The 18,037-nt window shown below is 48.2% G+C and overlaps 1 long non-coding RNA gene across 1 annotated transcript; it reads right to left on the reverse strand.

Moving 5' to 3' along the window:
* Positions 1-13,923: 13,923 nt before the first annotated feature.
* LOC123814156 lies at positions 13,924-14,947 on the reverse strand. The gene is made up of 3 exons (XR_006784842.1): positions 14,825-14,947; positions 14,175-14,405; positions 13,924-14,061 (listed from the first exon to the last, which is right to left on the reverse strand). It is a non-coding gene; the product is annotated as an uncharacterized LOC123814156 (long non-coding RNA).
* Positions 14,948-18,037: the final 3,090 nt, after the last annotated feature.

The following is an 18,037-nucleotide window of genomic DNA, read 5'->3' on the forward strand; positions in this document are numbered from 1 at the left end:
GGGAAGAGACATTTACTTTGGCAGAACGAAAGGATAGAAGCAGTTGGGGTGCCCGGCACAGACCACCCACCTTCAGGCTTCCGTTATTTATGAGAGAAACACGCTACCTAACTCAGACCACTATTTGGGGTCTTTCTTACTTGTATACACACCGAATCCTGACTGATGTAACGCGGGATCTACCGCCTTGTGGGTCCACACCACTTCTCTTCTCCCTTCTACCCCAGAACTCTCTGGTCCCCCCCTTTCACGCCCCCAGCCAACCTCAGGCCAGGTGCTGTTGCTCTTCTCTGACGCCGAGCCTTCGTTCAGACCCTCCACACCAGCAAGTGTCTCTGACTCCACGTTTCAGTCCTGAGAGGTCAGTCCCTTCCCCGGGGAAATCCCCTGCGAAAGATTTTTTTGACCTTTTCAGCAAAAAGCTCTGCTCGCCGAGGAGTAAGACCTGCAGCTGACAGGTTCCCTAAACCGTCACCACATCCTTCCCCAGGAACTGGGTGATGGTTCGTCCTGACTTACCCCCTGAGTGTGCGCCCCGAGGGAACCCTGTCTGTGCCTACGTGACTGTCAGCAGCACGGAGTCATCTTCTGAGTCCCACGTGCACCAGCCTCAGGGGCAGGACGTCACGTACGTTGGTGGAGGTTGTGCATTGCCTCAGGGAGGGCATTTGCCCAGACCCAGGGGAGTGGACAGGTCTTCAGGTTCTCCGCCAAACCCGAGAGAGTCTGGGACCACCCCATCTAAAACAGTCACAGTCCAGGGACTCGCTCTGCTACATCACTTCGTTTCCCTGCCTCTCCTACCTGGAAATACTGTTTGTTTGTTGTCTGCCGGTCTATTGTCTGTCTCCTTCCCGTCCCCACTGCTCCGGAACAGCAGCCACACAGGAGCCAGAGCCTGGCCTGCCCTGTGCATTGCTGTATCCCCATCACCCAAGAGTTCTTGGCAATAATTACTGGTGAACAAATGAATGGATCCTATTGATAGCACCGTAGAATTAAAAATAACTTCACAAAGTGCTGTTATTAATGGTAATTTGTGGCTTTGTTGACTCATTACTTCTCTTGTCAAGAGGTTGGCTTTCATGCAGGCCACTTACCACATTGGCTCCCGAGACTCCGGGCGTTCAGAGGTGAGGAGACTTCAGAGGTGAGGAGGGGAAGGCTGGAGGATGGCTGGAATGCCAGCCAGTGCGCACGCGCAGAGGCCGTGGCCGCTCCTTCGCTGTTCTGCGGTGCCCGAGTTGAAGACTGCGGCTACACTGTTTTACGCGTGCAGAACGATGTATTAACTACACGTGTGGAAGTCATCAGCCCAGGCTCTTGGCCGCAGCGGAAGACGTCTACCAGAGAATAACCGAGAGCGCGCTGCCCTGCTCTGAACGCAGAGCGGAACGCCCCGGTGACAGGCGGGCCCCCGTTGGTTTGGTGGGGGAAGTCCCCACGAGGCGCTCCTCATTTCAAGGACCGTGGGTTTCCCACGCCCCCTAGGACCCTCCTGCGTGCTCAGGCTGGTCGGAAACTGCTCTCTTCCAAGGAGGCATGTCCCTTCGCTGGCGTCACACCCCAGGATTCCTGCTGCCTGTGGGCAGCAGTCCGGACACATGGTTGGCGCTTTCCTGAAAGCTATGGTTACCCCTTTAAAAAATCAGCTTTCTTTCAACTTCATATAGGTGCTCGATTATCCAGGCTTAAGAGAAATAAAGAGGAAGAAGTAGAAAGAAAAAATAAGCAAGGGAATGTGTGGTTATGACTGCTGCTGTGACATATGAAAACGCAGTGACATTACCTCACTCATAAACACGCCAGAGATGCCCAAGCAGCGCGGTCAGGGCGTGATAAATGTCCTTAAAAGTAAGAAGTCGTAAAAATAAAACGGGATAGAAAACAGACCAAGAGGGGAAAAAGCATTAGATGCAAATAAGCAGCAGAACATCTCTTCTGCTGTTAAATAACATTTTAGAAAAAAAAACAGCTCAATACAACTTCACCTCTTCAAGTGTCTTGAAACTTAAGTTATCAAGTGGATTTTTGAAAAAACGATGTTTTGCCATTTGATCATCTCAGAATGTAGTAGGATACAAATTAGAATTTCAAGGTTAGAAAAGTAAATTTTCGATAAGATAAATAATGAACATATATAATATGTCCATGGGTGAAATACACTGAGGCTACTATGGCCTTCTTGTATAGTGTGATGTTAGGCAGCATGATTCCTCCAACTTTGTTCTTCTTTCTCAGGATCACTATTGCTCTGCGTGGTCTTTTGTGGTTCCATATAAATTTTTGAAGTATTTGTTCTAGTTCTATGAAATATGTCATTAGAATCTTGATAGGAATTGTGTTGAATCTATAGATTGTTTTGGGTCGTATGGACATTTTAATGATGTTAGTTCTTCCTATCCATGAACGTGGTGTGTGTTTTCACTTATTTGTATCTTCTTCAATTTCTTTCTTCAGTGGCTTATACTTTTCCTAGTACAGGTCTTACAGGTTCTCGGTTAGGTTTATTTCTAGGTGTTTTATTCTCCTTGAACCAATTGTGAATGGGGTTGTTTTCTTAATTTCCCTTTCTGTTAGCTCATTATTGGCAAATAAAAATGCAACTAATTTTTGGATATGAACTTTGTATCCTTCTACTTTGCTGAATTCATTTACAGGTTCTACTAGTTTCTTGGTGAAATCTTTGGGGTTCTCTCTATGCAGTATCATGCCATCTGCAAATAAAGACAGTTTTACTACTTCTTTTCCAATTTGGGTGACTTTCACTTCTTCTTCTTGTCTAATTGCTGTGGCTAGGACTTCCAGTACACGTTGAATAAGAGAGGTGGAAACGGACATCCTTGTCTTATTCCCGATCTTAAGGGGAACACTTGCAGTTTCTGCCCATTGAGTATGATGCTGGCGGTGAGTTTGTCATATGTGGTCTTTCTTGTGTTTAGGTGTGTTCCCTCTACTTCCACTTTGCGGAGAGTTTTTGTCACAAATGGGTACTGGATTTTATCAAATGCCTTTCCTGCATAAACAGACACATAGAACAATGGAACAGAATAGAAAGCCCAGAAATAAACCCACACCTTTATAGTCAATTCATATTTAACAGAGGAAGCAAGCACATACAATGGGCTAAAGGATAGTTTATTCGATACATGGTGTTGGGAAAACTGGATGGATACATGCAGAAGAATGAAACTAGACCACTTTCTTACACCAGACATAAGAATAAATTCAGAATGGACCAAAGCCTTAAATGTTAGACCCCAAACCATAAAAACCCTAGAAGAAAACATAGGTAGCAAAATCTCAGATATTGCTTATAACAATTTTTTATCAGATGTATCTCCTCAAGCAAGGGAAACAAATAAACAAATAAACAAACGGGACTACTTTGAACTAAAAAGTTTTTGCACAGCAAAGGAAATCACCAACAAAATAAAAAAACAACACACAGAATGAGAGAACATATTTGCTGATACATTTGATAAGGGGTAAATATCCAAAATTTATCAAGTACTTACAAAAGTCAACACACACACACACACACACACAAATCAAACAACCCAATGAAAAAAATGGGCAAAGGACCCAAATAGACACTTCTCCAAGGAGGATGTACAGATGGTCAATAGACATATGAAAAGATGCTCAATGTCACTAATCATCAGAGAAGTACAAATTAAAACCAATGAGATACCATCTCACACCTGTCAGAACGGCTATCATCAATAAATCAAAAATCAACAAGTGCTGGGGAGGATGTGGAGAAAGGGGAACACATTTGCACTGTTGGTGGGAAAGCAGACTGGTGCAGCCGCTGTGGAAAGCAGTATGGAGATACCTCAAAAAGTTAAAAATGGATCTGCCACCTGACCCAGCAATCCCACTTCTCGGAATATATTTGAAGGAACCCAAAACACTAATTTGAAAGAACACCAGCACCCCTATGTTCATCACAGCATTATGTATAATCACCAAGATATGAAAGCAGCCCAAGTGTCCATCAGTACATGAGTGGACAAAACAACTATGGGACATTTACATAATGAAATTCTACTAGGCCATAAAAAGGAAGAAAATTGTACCCTTTGCAACAGCGTGGATGGACCTGGAGATTATTATGTTAGGTGAAATGAATCAGTCAGAGAAAGACAAATACCATATGACCTGACTCATATGTGGAATCTAACGAACAAACTGAGCTAACAAGCAAAACAGAGACAGACTCATAGATGGAGAGCAGATGACAGCTAGTGGGGGTGAGGTTAGGGGTGGAGGGATCGAGCAAAAAGGAAAAAGCCCTCATGGACACAGACAGCCGTGTGGTGATTGCTGAGGGTGGGGGGTAAGGTCTATGGGGACTAAACGGTAATGAAAAAAATACAATAAAGATATTTTTTTAAGATTATACAAGAAAAAAATAAAAATACATTAAACATGTATGTATCAGAAACAGAGAGTAATGTTTTCAAATAGAGAAGGCAAACTAACAAAGTCAAGAATTGGAGTTTATTCACAGAGTCCTATCAGGGTGACAGTTTTTCCCTGAAGTCAGACCCTGGATCTCAAGCAGCACGTCACTGCAGAAAGATGTTTACACCTGGTTTTCTGCTTTAAAAAGACCCTTATGTAACTTTGACAATGGTATCACTAATACTTACGAATGATAAAACTGGAAATGAAGGCAACTCAGAAAGGGTCAGAACTTAGCGTCGGCGACCCCGCGGTGAGGTAAAAACGAGGTCAGGCTTTGAAGTCGGGCAGACGGCAGATTCCGTCCTGACCCCACCGCCCACTCGCGACGTCTTTGATGAGCCACTGAAATGCAGAGCTGCGGCTGCAGCAGCTTTCAGACAAGGAAGTTACTGCCTACCAAACACAACTGTTGTCAAAATCACCAACGTACTAGAAAGCACCTTCGTCTCTGCCGGGCACACAAACACTCGAGAAATGTGAGTCTTCTCAGCTTACCTGCCTAGGAAATGAGGCTATGCTGAATTCCTGCATGCAGAATAGTCTGACTTAAAATAGTGCAACCTTTGGATCTTCTGAAATAAACCTAAAACGAAAGGCATCGTGAGGGAAAACATTAGGACTAAATTTACCCCAGGATGCACACATGAAAGGAAGATGTTAAGTCTTTTGAAGTCAACAAAAGACAGACACTGAATTTAAATATTTTCTTCCAGAGCCTAAGACGTTTGAGAGAACACAGCATCCCCGGGATCATAACACCGGGACCCACGGGACCGTGGGTCACGGCCACTACCAGGACTGCTCTGCTGGTCTCAGCCCTCGCAGTGTGCAGCAGGCTGGCTTCGGCGGTGACCAGACGCAGCTGGAAGATCGGCTGCTGGCTCACCGAGCTCCTCTGCACAACGTCTGCTAGTTCCCGAGCTTCAGCGAGTGTCGCAAGCGCTCACGGCCCCGTGCGACATGGCCGATAAGCTTCCAGGTTTCCAGCCGGGCGAGAGCACCGGACTCCGGGCCACTTTGCTTCGCGTGGACAGTGAGGTGGCTCCAGTACAGCCCCCCTCCCGGTCACCAGTTCAGTTCCTCACACACGGGCCACGTACGCACGAACACAACCAGCTCACCACTGTCCAGCACAAAACGGAAACCCGACGGGTAGAACGGAGAGCGACAATAAGAGCTTCGGGGGTACCCAGGACTGAAGGGAGCCCTCCAGAAGCTCCAGGTAATACAACGCCCATGGTGTACTACCTCCCAGGTAATTCAAACTAAGGATTATTCAAAATCATGGAAGAAGAATAAGGAATTCCAAGAAAATTTTAAATTTCCATATTATGATGACTACAGAAGTCTTCTGTTTTTTTTTAAAGAAATGGAAACCGTTACATTTTAAAAAAATGTTTTCTTTATCTCTCTGGGTTTGCTGATGAATGCGTGAAGTCCTCAACAACAAACTCTCCCAGAAGCCCCCAGAAGAATCTGCCGACCCGGCAGGGCGGAGTCTGTTGGACCTGTTGGACCTGGCGCAGTGAGGGAGACCAGCACCTGGACAGAGTCCCGGGACTGTCTCAGCGGGCGGTCGGAGGCAGGGATGTGTGTGTGGCTTGGAGTGTGGGTGGGTCTTTCAAAGGGAGGTCAGGTTCCGACTGGGAAAAGCCATGACACGGTAGGCGGGACCGATGGACCCAGCTCCGAGAGGGTCCCGCTGCCGGTCCTTCTAAGTAAACGGTTGTTTCGGCGAACCGTTCGCCCTGGTCAGTGACCTGTTGTCCGGAGAACAGGGCCCTTTGCCCAGGTGAGGAAGTTAGTGTTGGAATAAATTGGTTTGGGAGGATTTCTTGCAGCAAACAGTGACATTGCATCTTGCTCTTGAACTGTATCTTCCTGGGTGAATTTCCTGGAGCAAACAGGAAGTCGTGTTGCCACCGGTGGTCTCAGCGCTCAGTCCAGACGGCTGGGCTACGTGGACGCAGGGGAGTCAGTTCCTGTCCTCTGGCAGGGAGCCCCTCACTGGCGGCCCCTCCACACGGAATTCAGCGTTGAAGGAGGAAAAAGAGAGGCAGGGATGGGGCCGCTCAACCAAGGGACGTGCAAAACAATTCCAAAGAGACTTGAAAAAAGCTACCTGCTTTCTCCAGAGGAGCAGGATCGAGGAACGCCTGAGTTGAACTTATACTTCAAATGGTCTAGGTATGTCTGACCTTCAAGGAGCAGAGGCCAGAGAGAGAGAAGATTCCGCCACAGCGTACAGAGAACGAATTAACGTATTTGACTGGTCTGAGAGGCTTAGATGTGCTCCTCAAGGGTTGGACCTGCCCACCCAGATGAACTGCTCCGCGCACGACCGCAGAACAAACGAGGCTCCACTGGAGGCTGCGACTGCTCTCCAGAAGGCAAGCTAGACGGACCGGCAGAGGCGGGTCAGCCTGTTTGGTAACAAGCCGGGTGTTTAACGAGCTGGGTGTGAACCACAAGGAGAACGCTGGGCTCGGGAGAGAAGCTTCAAGGACCCAGAAACAGACGAGGTGCGGGAAAGAGCAGAGAAGATGAGACATCTGATCACCAGAAATACTTCGTGTTCACACAGTGCCTTCCAACGTACCAAGTGTTTTCACTGGCGCTATTTTATTGGACCCTCGCGACCAGCTTGGAAGCAAAACGGGCATCACGTTTATCGCTTCTCGGCCGAGGAGCGCTGCAGCGCGGAGACGCTGACGTGTCCCGCCCAAGGTCACAACTCGGCGCAACTGCAGGCTGCGGGGCCCACGTCTCCCGCAGCATTTTGCAGCTGCTCAGGACTGGAAGCAGAACGAGAACTGCGAGGAGAGCGAGCGGAGTGTTTCTCTGTGCCCCTCCGGCCATAAGGACCGAGGTTTGCGGAGTCGTAAGTTCTGTAAATAGACGCGCGCGTGTGCTGCGAACCAAAGCTGGAAACTGGGGGACCCCGTCCACGGCGCCTGGATGCCCTGAGCCCAGCTCAGAACCGCCCCGCCCTGCGCCGCCCGCCATAGTGCGAGCACAGATCACTGTTTTCGTGCCAGAGTCCTGCCTGGCCACGTGTTTCCGCAGGCAACAAAATTTCAGTATCCCTGTCTGGCTGGGCTTAAGTTTTTTGGCAAGAATTTCCCCTTCTCTTGTGAACATCTTGGAAAGCTTTTAACTGAGCACAAAGATGTTTATTTTGAGAAGCAAAAGGGACTAACTAAGTCTAAAAACAATCTCTACCTCTCCCACCAAATGATTCTTTTTGAGACGTAGGAGGTTTCGTTCTGCCACCATCTACTAGGTGACGAGGCCGTCAGGGATGGCCCTGGAGGCACGGCGACTCTCCCTGTGACCTCGGGCCTGGACGGGGAGTCGGAGATCTGGGGCAAGGGACTGCTGCGGGCGCGGGCGGGACAGGAAGGGTGAGGTCTCGCTGGGGAGGAATGGGTGCACCCGCCGTGGAGCAGGACAACCAGCCACAGCGCAGCTGCCACTGGGTCGCCTGCGTGTTTCTCAAGTTCCCGTCGGGAGCGTTTCCACACTGATTTGAGGGCCCCACCCAGGCACAGAACGTAATGTGCTAGGCCTTAAGGACAGTGGCAAATACCACCTACCAATAATTGCTGATATAATATATAATGACATCGTTTCAGAATTATAGCCTCCCTTAGAGTAATGGGTCCAAGCTTCTCATTTGATAGGAAACGAAGATCCTGAAAATCGAGCGACTGTCACAAGGTCACACGTGATTCAGCAGTAAATCTAGGTGTGTCGGGCAAGGCCCTTGGTGTTTTTGGTCCCTGCACCACGTGGAGACACAGTTATTCTGAACGCTAACATTTCTTGTGGTGATTTAATTCTCTCTTCCTTCCACACTGGATTTATCACTCTCTTAAAAGGACTGTCAGGCTTCCCATATGAAGGGACCTAAGAAAAGAAAGGCTCTCTTTCTTTTTTAAAAAGATTTTATTTATTTATTTTTAGAGAGGGAAGGGAGGGAGAAAGAGAGAGAGAAACATCAATGTGTGGTTGCTGGGGGCCGTGGCCTGCAACCCCCGCATGTACCCTGACTGGGAATTGAACCTTCAACACTTTGGTTCGCAGCCCGCACTCAATCCACTGAGCTACGCCAAGCAGGGCAAGAAAGGCTGTCTTAACTGAAGTACACAGACATGAAATGACCTTTTCTAAAAGTGTTGCTCGGAGGCCCAGACACCCGGGGCCCGGACACGATGGAAAGGAGAGAACTGAACTTCCCAACGGCGAGACGGCAGATCACTGTGGGCTTGGGAGAACGTTGGAGAGAACAGCTAGAACATTGGTTTAGATCAGGGTGAAACCTCAGTTTCTTCATAGTGGAAACTGCCAAAAATTCACGACTGGTCCTCGAGGTGATCGTTTGCCTCTGCTGTGCGCAGAGTCCTTTATGAGCTATTAATTAGAGGAGAAGGGGAATGCACCACTAACACCCAGGGTGTAGTTAAAAATCAGTCTGGTTAGGGGAAGCAGAGATCAATTCGGCTTGGATCAATACTGTCTTCATTCTCCTAGAACAAACTCGGGCGCGGAGGCCAAGTGGAAGAGGATGCCAGTGGGATCCCCCAGAAGTCAAGAGATCCTAGACTCGGTGTATTCCATTTTCCCGTGCTTGCTTTTCCTACAGGCTTATAACAAACGCCATAGTGCCTTTCCCACCAAGTCCCCTGACAAGCAGACATGCAGTTTTCTGTCGATGCTGATCTTGATTGCTTTTCAGTCTCTCTAAATTCATCTCAGTCTTTGAAGATCCCAGAGACTCCCGATGTCCCCCAGCCCCAATCACAGTACATGGTTTTTCTTCCTTCTCTTACGAGAGCCATAGCCAGGGATTTTATGTTTCCACTTCCTCCTGAGGGAAGGAAGCAATACCAGTTTGAGAGGGTCCTTGTTAATATTGCTGCTCTAGGCAACGTATTATTTTCCTTTTTACCTAGACTTGCCTTCCTTCCTGGGATTTGTTTTCTGTAGATGCAAAGAAATTCTGACAAGCCAAGAATCCAACCAAGAAGCAGAGGATCAGCGTTACCTGCGTTTCAGGTCGAATAGGTGCAGTCTCGGGAAACAGGAACAAGAAAAACAAATTAGGGCTCCTAGTGTAGCTGCCTCATCACTGAAGATGGAAAGCCCCCAAAGTCACCAGGGTACGGATCTGTGATCCTTCCCCGAGATAGCATTCTATAAATCTGGAGGAGTCTTTTGGGCTAGATTGCAATGGACTGAATGTTTGTCCTCAAAATTCGTATGTTGAATCCCTAAACCCCAAGGCCATAGTATTAGGAGGTGAGGCAGTTGGGTGACAATTAGGTCATGAGGGCGGAGCTGTCACAGATGAGATTAGTTCCCTGATGAGAAAGACCCCAGAGACCCCTCAGCCCTCTGCGTGGTGAGATGCAGTGAAGAGACAGCTGTCTAGGAAGCAGGCTCTCTCTTATTTGACACAGAATTTGCCGACAACTTGATCTTGGATTTTCCAGCCTCCAGAACCACGAGAAATAAATGTCTGTGATATTTTGTTATAGCAACCCAAATAGACTAATGATAGACGAACTGAAGAGTTAAAGACTTTAGCCTCAGCGATAGTTGATAGGCGCAAGTGACTGGTGCAGGTAGAATGCTGCTCTTCCAGGAACCGGAATGCAGGACCTGCATGGCTCCCGGAGGCCTACCGAATATTCAGCCCGGGGAAGGAGATGGAATCGGAGCCAGTGTGCTCCTGGGAGGGAGTCAGACAGAGAACTGTTCCTCGACAGATGAAGAAGTACTAGGAAAATCTCCACTGGGCTGCAACTCGTATCCCATTAACCTTTTTCCTACTTACCTTACCTACCCTAACCTTTCCCTTACCTGCCCTTTCTTCTCCTTATAAAAACAACGGCTTCAGATGACCCTTAAGATGGTTTTTGAGGGTGCATAACCTCCTGCCTTCTCAGATCGCCAGCATCTGAATAGAACGCCCATAAAGATCCTTGTCTCTACTGATTGGTTCTCGCAGTGACAGGCCGCACGAACGCCGACTTTCCTGGTTTTACTAAGGCGGAAATGCAGAAATGTTTCTTGTGAGGCTGTCATGATGTTGTGGTATTTAGATAGGGTTATTCTTCCTGACTCCTAGCAAATATCCGATTGTTGAAATTCCACCACTTACAGCTTATACTCCTAGGAACGAGTTAGGGTTTTTCCTTCCTCCGACAATGAAGCTTGAATTTCAAAAATTGTCCTTTTTATGGAAATTCAAACAAAATAATTCAAATGACAATCCTGTGATTTGTGATTTTTTTTCCTTCTTTGGCTGCAACCTCACACTTTTCTCATCTCTGACTACACAAACTTGAGACATCTCAGAGCACATCGAAACACCTGTTGACCAAAGAACATCCGTCTCCAGGTCTCTTGCTTTTGTGACACTTTTCGATAACTTGGCGATTTTATTTGGAGCACGAAAATACCCAAACCTGTTTTAAGTAATGAAAATACCAAAACCTGTTTCATAGGTGTGAGAGTGTGTGTGTTTTTAAAGATGTGTTCGCAAAATCTTTAACACGCCTATTTTTCAAAGGCGGAACCTGATTCCCCTCGCCTTGAATGGAGGCTGGACTTAGTGAAGTGCTTCTGATGAATGGAACGTGGGAGAGGGGATGCTCTGTGGCGTCCAAGGCCAGGCCCTTACTAAGGACTGCGTCCACCTGGCCCTCACTTTCCTGGACCAGTGGCTGAGGGGAGTCAGCTGCCAGGTGGTGAGGACCCGGGAGCAGCCTCGGGGGAGGTCTGTCCGGGGAAGACCCGAGCCCTTCTCCCCAAGCCAAGCCACTGGTGTGAGCCCACCCGCCCGCCCTTCTGACAACGCAGCCTCGGCTGAGACTTTGACTGCAGCCTCAGGAGAGGCCTCCAGTCGGGAGCACCTGCGAAACCGCTCCAGAGTCCAGACCCACAGATACTGCCGGAGATAATAAATGTTTATTGTTGTTTAAGCTGCTAAGTTTGGGGGAAATTTGTTACACGATAATAGATCACTAATATAGGAAGCAATTAGCAGAGGATACTGTTCTATTCTTGAAACTCTTGAAGTGAAAATACCAATTATGGTACAATCAGAGAATTCTCTTTTCCCAGCTATTTACATTTTATTCTCATTCAGTTGGATCACATAAATCCCACCCAACACGCTCCGAATCTCTACTTTTCTCTCCATCTGTTCCCATTCGAAAGGTTGATACGCGTTATTTGCATGTGAATGTATAGATGTGAATGGGGCAGGAATGCCAAAAGGGTTAAGGAAACGGAAAGCTGGATAGATTGCCCCCCTTCCTCGTTAAATATCTCACACCTCTCACCTCCTCCGGAACCCTTTTGTCTCGGAGAAAACGCTTCGGTTTCGGTTGAAGGTACCAGCTTAGTTTAGGGCCTCATTACCTCTTGAGTGCTTTACTGATAAGTCATTTTTTTGCCTTGTGGCAAGGTTCTGTTCTAAGGCACAGATCTGACTGTGTCACCTTTTCAGGGAAAAACTTTGAAAGATTGCTCATTATGTTTGGGACTGAGGTCACTCGTCAGCTGAGCTCTCCCACCACCCGTGGGGTTACGTGCAGGGCTCAGCGTGGGACGGGGCCTGGGGAACATTTCATCAGCCGTGGGCACGCAGAGTATGACGTGTCCTCTTCCCTGATGTTTCCTAACACTCTACGACACCTCATACGGTCCTTCATTTCCCAGGGGATTAGCACCCATGGGCAACCTAGGGGTAGGGGTTCCTGCTTTCCTTGGTGATGGTGTTTCGTGGAGACTTTGGGGGTTATTGTAATTTTCTGTGTAACACAAGACTGGGTTCTTCCCCATCCCTCTGCCGATCATCATGGGCTTAGAGACCCTAACTCATTTTTTTTTTCAAGAAGGACATTTCAGAAGCAAAGGCAAAGACCTCTCTATAGACATGTCAGCTCCGAATGTACTCCACTGAAATGATGGGGGGCGGGGGAGTTAGTGGCCTTTATCTTTCTGTAAAACTACACAGGGCAGTAAAAATATAGGACATCCACTTAAATTTGAAATTCAAATAAACAAGGAATAAACTTGTAGTGTCAGTATACCCCAAATACTGCACAGAATATACTTGTACTAAGAAGTTACTTGTTGTTCAGATTTAACTGGCATCCATCCTGTATTTTTCTGTGTGGAATCCAGCAACCCTAATTATTCTCCCTACACCTGAAGGTCTGGGAAGAGCATTCTCACAGCCGCCACACACCCGTGGGGCTAGGAGAAGAAATGTAATAGGCTGGAATTATTAAAACTCCAAAACTTACAAGGGATTCCTGAGAAGTTGCAACTCTCAGCCAGGGAGGGGGTGCGACTCCTACAGCTGTTAGAAAACCACAAAGTGATCCCGCTGCTGCTGTGGGCAGAACCTGCAGCTTCAGGGACGCTGGGCTGGGCCGCGAGCTGGTGGGAGGCCACGGGGAAGCAGAGAGCAAACACGCCGGAAGAAACAGGTCCCTTCCCCTCCTCGGGCCCTGCAGTCCCCTCCACACTTGGTGCTGGCAGAGCATCACTAGCAAGGCAGAAACGCAGAGCCAAATGTCAAGATCGGGTTTGGGATTAAAAGTAAACCATTCATAGCCGGCACAGCCCTGGCTGGTGTGGCTCAGTGGATTGAGCATGGGCCTGGGAACCAAAGCGTCTCCCGTTCGATTCCCAGTCAGGGCACAGGCCTGGGTTGCAGGCCAGGTCCCCCAGTTGGGGGCATATGAGGGGCAACCACACATGGATGTTTCTCTCCCTCTCTTTCTCTTTCCCTTCCCCTCTCTCGAAAAAAAAATGAATAAAATCTTTAAAAAAAATAACTGGCACAAAGGTAGAAGATGACCAGAGATCATACCCAATTAGTGAAATCCTGAAAAAGGAGTCGCTGCCAGCCCCCTACGGTTTCAACCTGATGCCAGACTTACAACCGTCAGGGTCGAAGGCAGTGGGGTGTGGGCCTCGGCGCTGCAAACACGGCTCCGCAGCATATTGAATACCCGAAGCCGAAGGGATCTGGGAAACAGCAGGTGTTGGAGGGCTTCTCGGACCTTCTCCAGAAGCAGGTCCTGAGACTCTCCAAGCGAGGTGCCCTCCCCGCACCCAGAGAAAAGGAGCTCCTTATCTCCAAAAACACCGGGAGGTCGGGGTGGGGGGTGTGTGTGTGTGTGAATGAACAGGTTCTCCTTGGTGTCCTCCGTTTACCGCCCGTAGCTTCTACCCTTTGTCCTGGCACTTTTCCCCACAGCTTTCTGCTCCTCCTCAAACCTAGCATGAAAACGGTCCGTGTGACCCCTTCTCGGGTCTTCACTGTCCTAGGGAGGTCTGTCCCTTGGAAAAGTTGTATTAAAAAATTGCATGGCTTTGATAGGGGAACTCAAGAGTTAAAGATTTTAGCTTCAGTCCGTAGGCGTTAGGCGTAAGTGATTAAAGCCCGTGGAAAGCCGTTTTCCAGGAACTGGAATGCGCGACCTACGTGACTCCGGGAGGTCCACAAGCAATCCCGCCTTGTGCCCCGGGCCATCTGCAGGGGAGGAGGTGGCATCTGAGTCACTGGTTCCAGGGAGAAAAGGCAGGTGAAGAATTGTTGATCAACAGATGGAGAAGTACCAGGAAACTACGTAACTCTTAACCCATTAACCTTTTTTCCCCAAACCCCTTCCTACCTGTTCTTCTTCTTATGAAAACAGCAGCTTCCGATGAACTGTTAAGATGGTTTTGGGGGGTACATAACCTGCCGTATTCTCAGATTGCCGGCACCTGATTAAAGCACCCACAAAGACTCGACCCTTGTCTCTCCTTGTTGGTTCTGGTGGTGACAGACGGCACGAACGCTGCCTTTTCCAGCTTCAGTGTCTTATTTATGTGTCTTTTGTTGCAGAGCCACAGCCGAGAACCTACAAGGGTAGAAGGGGAAAAGGAAAACGACAGGTTTACTCTAGTTCCCCAGGATGGTCGAACCCGCCAGGACACAGGAGCAGGTCTGGGAGACTCGGGGCTCCTCTGACCTGCAGTTCTGGCTTCAGGACCCGCCTGTGGCACTTCAGAAACTTCCTTAGAAAATACGGTCCCTTTCTCCTTCACCCAGAGCATCCCTGCATCTCGGTCTGAGCCTCCCGGCTGAGCCTCTCGGCGCCCTCTGGGTTTCCCCTCACACAGGCATTTCCCCCAGTGGAACCCTTGCAGGTTAGTCCTGTCTCAGTACCGAGCCCCAGGGAGGCTGACAGGAGGGCGGCGGGGTCCCACAGTTACTGCTCTGTGGCGCTCTGATGTTCCTCCTCACCCCTTCTGTCACCCAGGAAACAAAACTCCCTACCTTACTAACTGTTCTCTACATTAAATCTTCTCTCTTCAAGTAATCGGTGGGGCTTCTGTCTCTTGACTGGGGGCCCCTGAGCTCTCTGAGAACTCTACAATGCCCCAGGAAGGTTCAGAGAGGAAGCCACTGCATTCAAGGGATGAGGGGGTGTTTATTTTCCTTTAACTTCCTCTGTGATTTAACACAGAGTTGGCAAAACAGGTTGAGCAAGGTGACGGCCTGATACACGGCCTGGCCTCAGACACTTGTTGTGCTGTGTGTGACACTGGGAGTCACACTGGGACGCCCTGGCAAGGTAGAAGGCGTCCCCAGGAAGGTGATCACGATAGTGACTAATCTGGAAGCCATTCCCAATGAAGGGCACACTTAGTGAATCCGGAGAAGACTGCCGGAGGGTGGGGTAACTGTGCCCAAGGTCAGTCTTAAGGAAACCGGGTTAAACTTACTTTGCATGGCTCCAGATAACAGAACCGGAACCAGTCAGAAAGAGCTAGAATGAGACCCGTGGGCTCAAGTTTGCAGCAATGCAGACTTGCGTTCCTTCAGCTTGTGTTCAACACGTGCCTGGCGAAGGTGGGGAGAAGCCGTGTGGCCTGCCACTAAAGTGCGTAGTTGTTTGTGTGCAAGTCCCCGTGCCTGAAATATTTTAAGCCACTTTGCCATTTTAATGTTTTCTTCATTCATTAATGACTAAATTTTTGACCTGCGTCCTGTGTTTCCAGAAAAGCCATGTTTTAACTTTTTAAAATGACATTGGACAATGATACGAGTTAAAAAGTGAAGTGGTTGTCCAAATTGTTAGTAAAACGTTAATAAACCCAGAACCCAGAACACACACTGCTGCCCGCACCGGGCGGCCGGCGCCCGCGGCACGCGACCAGAGTCCGGGCTCCAGCTTCAGAAGGGCTCTGTGTGAGCAAGAGACGGCAGGGAGAGGGCGAGGGGGTGGCGGGAGGCCTCGGGAACGCGCTAGGTGAGGTATTAATAGAACGAAGGAACAAAGACTCCGGAGGCCTGTGTTGTGACTGTTTTTAACTTTCATCCCTGATTCTATCAAATGTGACAAATCACAGTGCTGCCTGAATTAAAGAAAGTCGTTAACCTTTGTACGTGTCACGTTCTTTGTGTGTAAAATGAACGAGCTGAAACAGCTCTGAAACCCGAAGACAACTGTACCCGGTATAAAGTTGACTGAACAAAGGAAAGGATGGACTTCTTTTGTGCACTTCCTAAGGATGCAGCTAAGCCCTGTGTGGGCTCACACCCAGCCACCCGAGCCTGTGCCTCTGTGACGTGTACATTGCTTTGAGCTAAGGGCAGTTTGAGCTCCAGGCTCAAAACTTCTGCCCCTGCCCGGCAGCACCTAGAAGCACTTGAATTTGAGGCCTTGCCCATAACGACATTACCAGCCATAATCTCTTTTTGACCCACTGATGCGGAGGGCAAAGTTGTGTTTACTCAACACCTGCTCTGCTTACCATCCCCCGATGAGCCCTCGAAGTCCCCAGGTGCATGAGCTCCTCCCTAGCTCAGAACGCCTCAGCCCCTCCTCCATCTCCAAACCTCTCCCGCACGGGGGTCTGGGAACCTGCTGCGTGAGCAGGGTCCCCATGCACGTGTACGTATTCAGTGTGGTCATTTCCCCTTGCTCCTCTGCCTCACGTCTGTGTGGTAGTCAGACCAGCCAGAAGAACTCGAGGGTGGAGGAAGTCGTGATCCTCCCACACAGGCGTCTACGTTAGAAGTTATAGGAAGATAGATTTATGGCTGAATATTTTTTTAAAAAAGCTTTCTAACCATGAGAACTGTTCACAAACACAAGCCATCTCGTGCAGTACTGAGTCCTGGGGCCACCTGGGAAGATCCATCGAGACGTTCTCGGGGATTTACCTGCTGGAGCCACGGCACTGCGCGGCCTGAGAAGTGAGTCCCTCACGGTCTGATTCAGCCTGGGCGTGTCTGGTCTGGTCTCCCTGAGCCGATGCAGAAGGACCGACTCCGCATTTCTAAAGGTTTTCCTTCTTTTTTCTGATTTTGTGTTTGTTTTTTGTTTCTGTCCTTGGCCAAGTCTGCTGGTTTGTTTGTTTTGATTAGTTTAGGGTTAAGCACAGTTACGGCCTGGAGCAGACCACATTGGCTTGTAAGAACCAACTGTTGATGCATGCACCTCTCCCCCGTTCTGCATTTACGGCACCGTGTTGGTAGACTGGACACAGCACTATGGGTGAATTTAGACCACAGACACAGGCACATGCTACACATTAGGGCTTGTTTAGGGGAGAGCTGATGTCTAAACTGACAACTGTGCTCAGTACAAGGTTTCTTTCCACAGCTGGACCCAGGCGCTGGTGAGTCCAGGTCTTGTTTCCAACCACTAGACTAGTCTCGGCTGCATTATCTGCACAGCACCCTCATAAACGTGCGGCAGGGGCCACATCTTCTTCCACAGCCAGACTCAGGACTGCTAGGTGGGGCCCGCTCCCAGGCGGACAGGTGATCCTGATATGCAGGTGGCTGATTGTTATGGGTAATTCGGTTTTGTAATCTGGCTATTTTGATGGTAGATAATTGGGATCTATTTTCCTTCAGGGGGAAGGGGAGATAACAGCTAATCTAGTCTGGAAGTCTTTTAGTTTGTCTGTTTGTCTCCTTGTGAGCTCAAATTAGTTAAGAAAATATTTAATGACCACTAGGAAGGAAAAGAGCCTTTCGAGAACTGTGGTGGTGAGTTTCTGGTTTCTCTGTTTGCCCGTGACCTGTAGCTGAGGTCACAGAGCTGAAGCCGGGCAGTCCTCTGTAATGGAGGAAAGCTTTCATCTTTCATTGTGCATTTTTTTTTACCTCTGGAGGGTGTTAACAAATTAAATTAAAAAATCTTTTAAATGAAAGAAACTCTCTTCCAATTGATTTATAGAGTAAGTCAGTCATTTATACGTATACTATGCCTACATAAATCTAATAGTCCCAGAATTCCTAGAAATAAAGAAATCGAATTTTAATACTCTAAATGTTCTAGACGTTTAATAAAAAATTCTTTCAGAAAGTGCAGACTCATAAGCATTTTATATGATCATCAAAATATGTATGCATAATATGTAACACATAATAATTTAAACTCACACAAGGTGAATCTTTGTATAAATCAGGCTAGTTTATAATTTTAGCTTAAGAAAGATATCTTTTTTCCCTCATTTTAGTAGTAAGTATAAT

This window comes from Phyllostomus hastatus, unplaced genomic scaffold (assembly GCF_019186645.2).
Source record: "Phyllostomus hastatus isolate PE091 unplaced genomic scaffold, TTU_PhHast_1.1 phas_contig_159, whole genome shotgun sequence".
Classification (NCBI taxonomy): domain Eukaryota; kingdom Metazoa; phylum Chordata; class Mammalia; order Chiroptera; family Phyllostomidae; genus Phyllostomus; species Phyllostomus hastatus.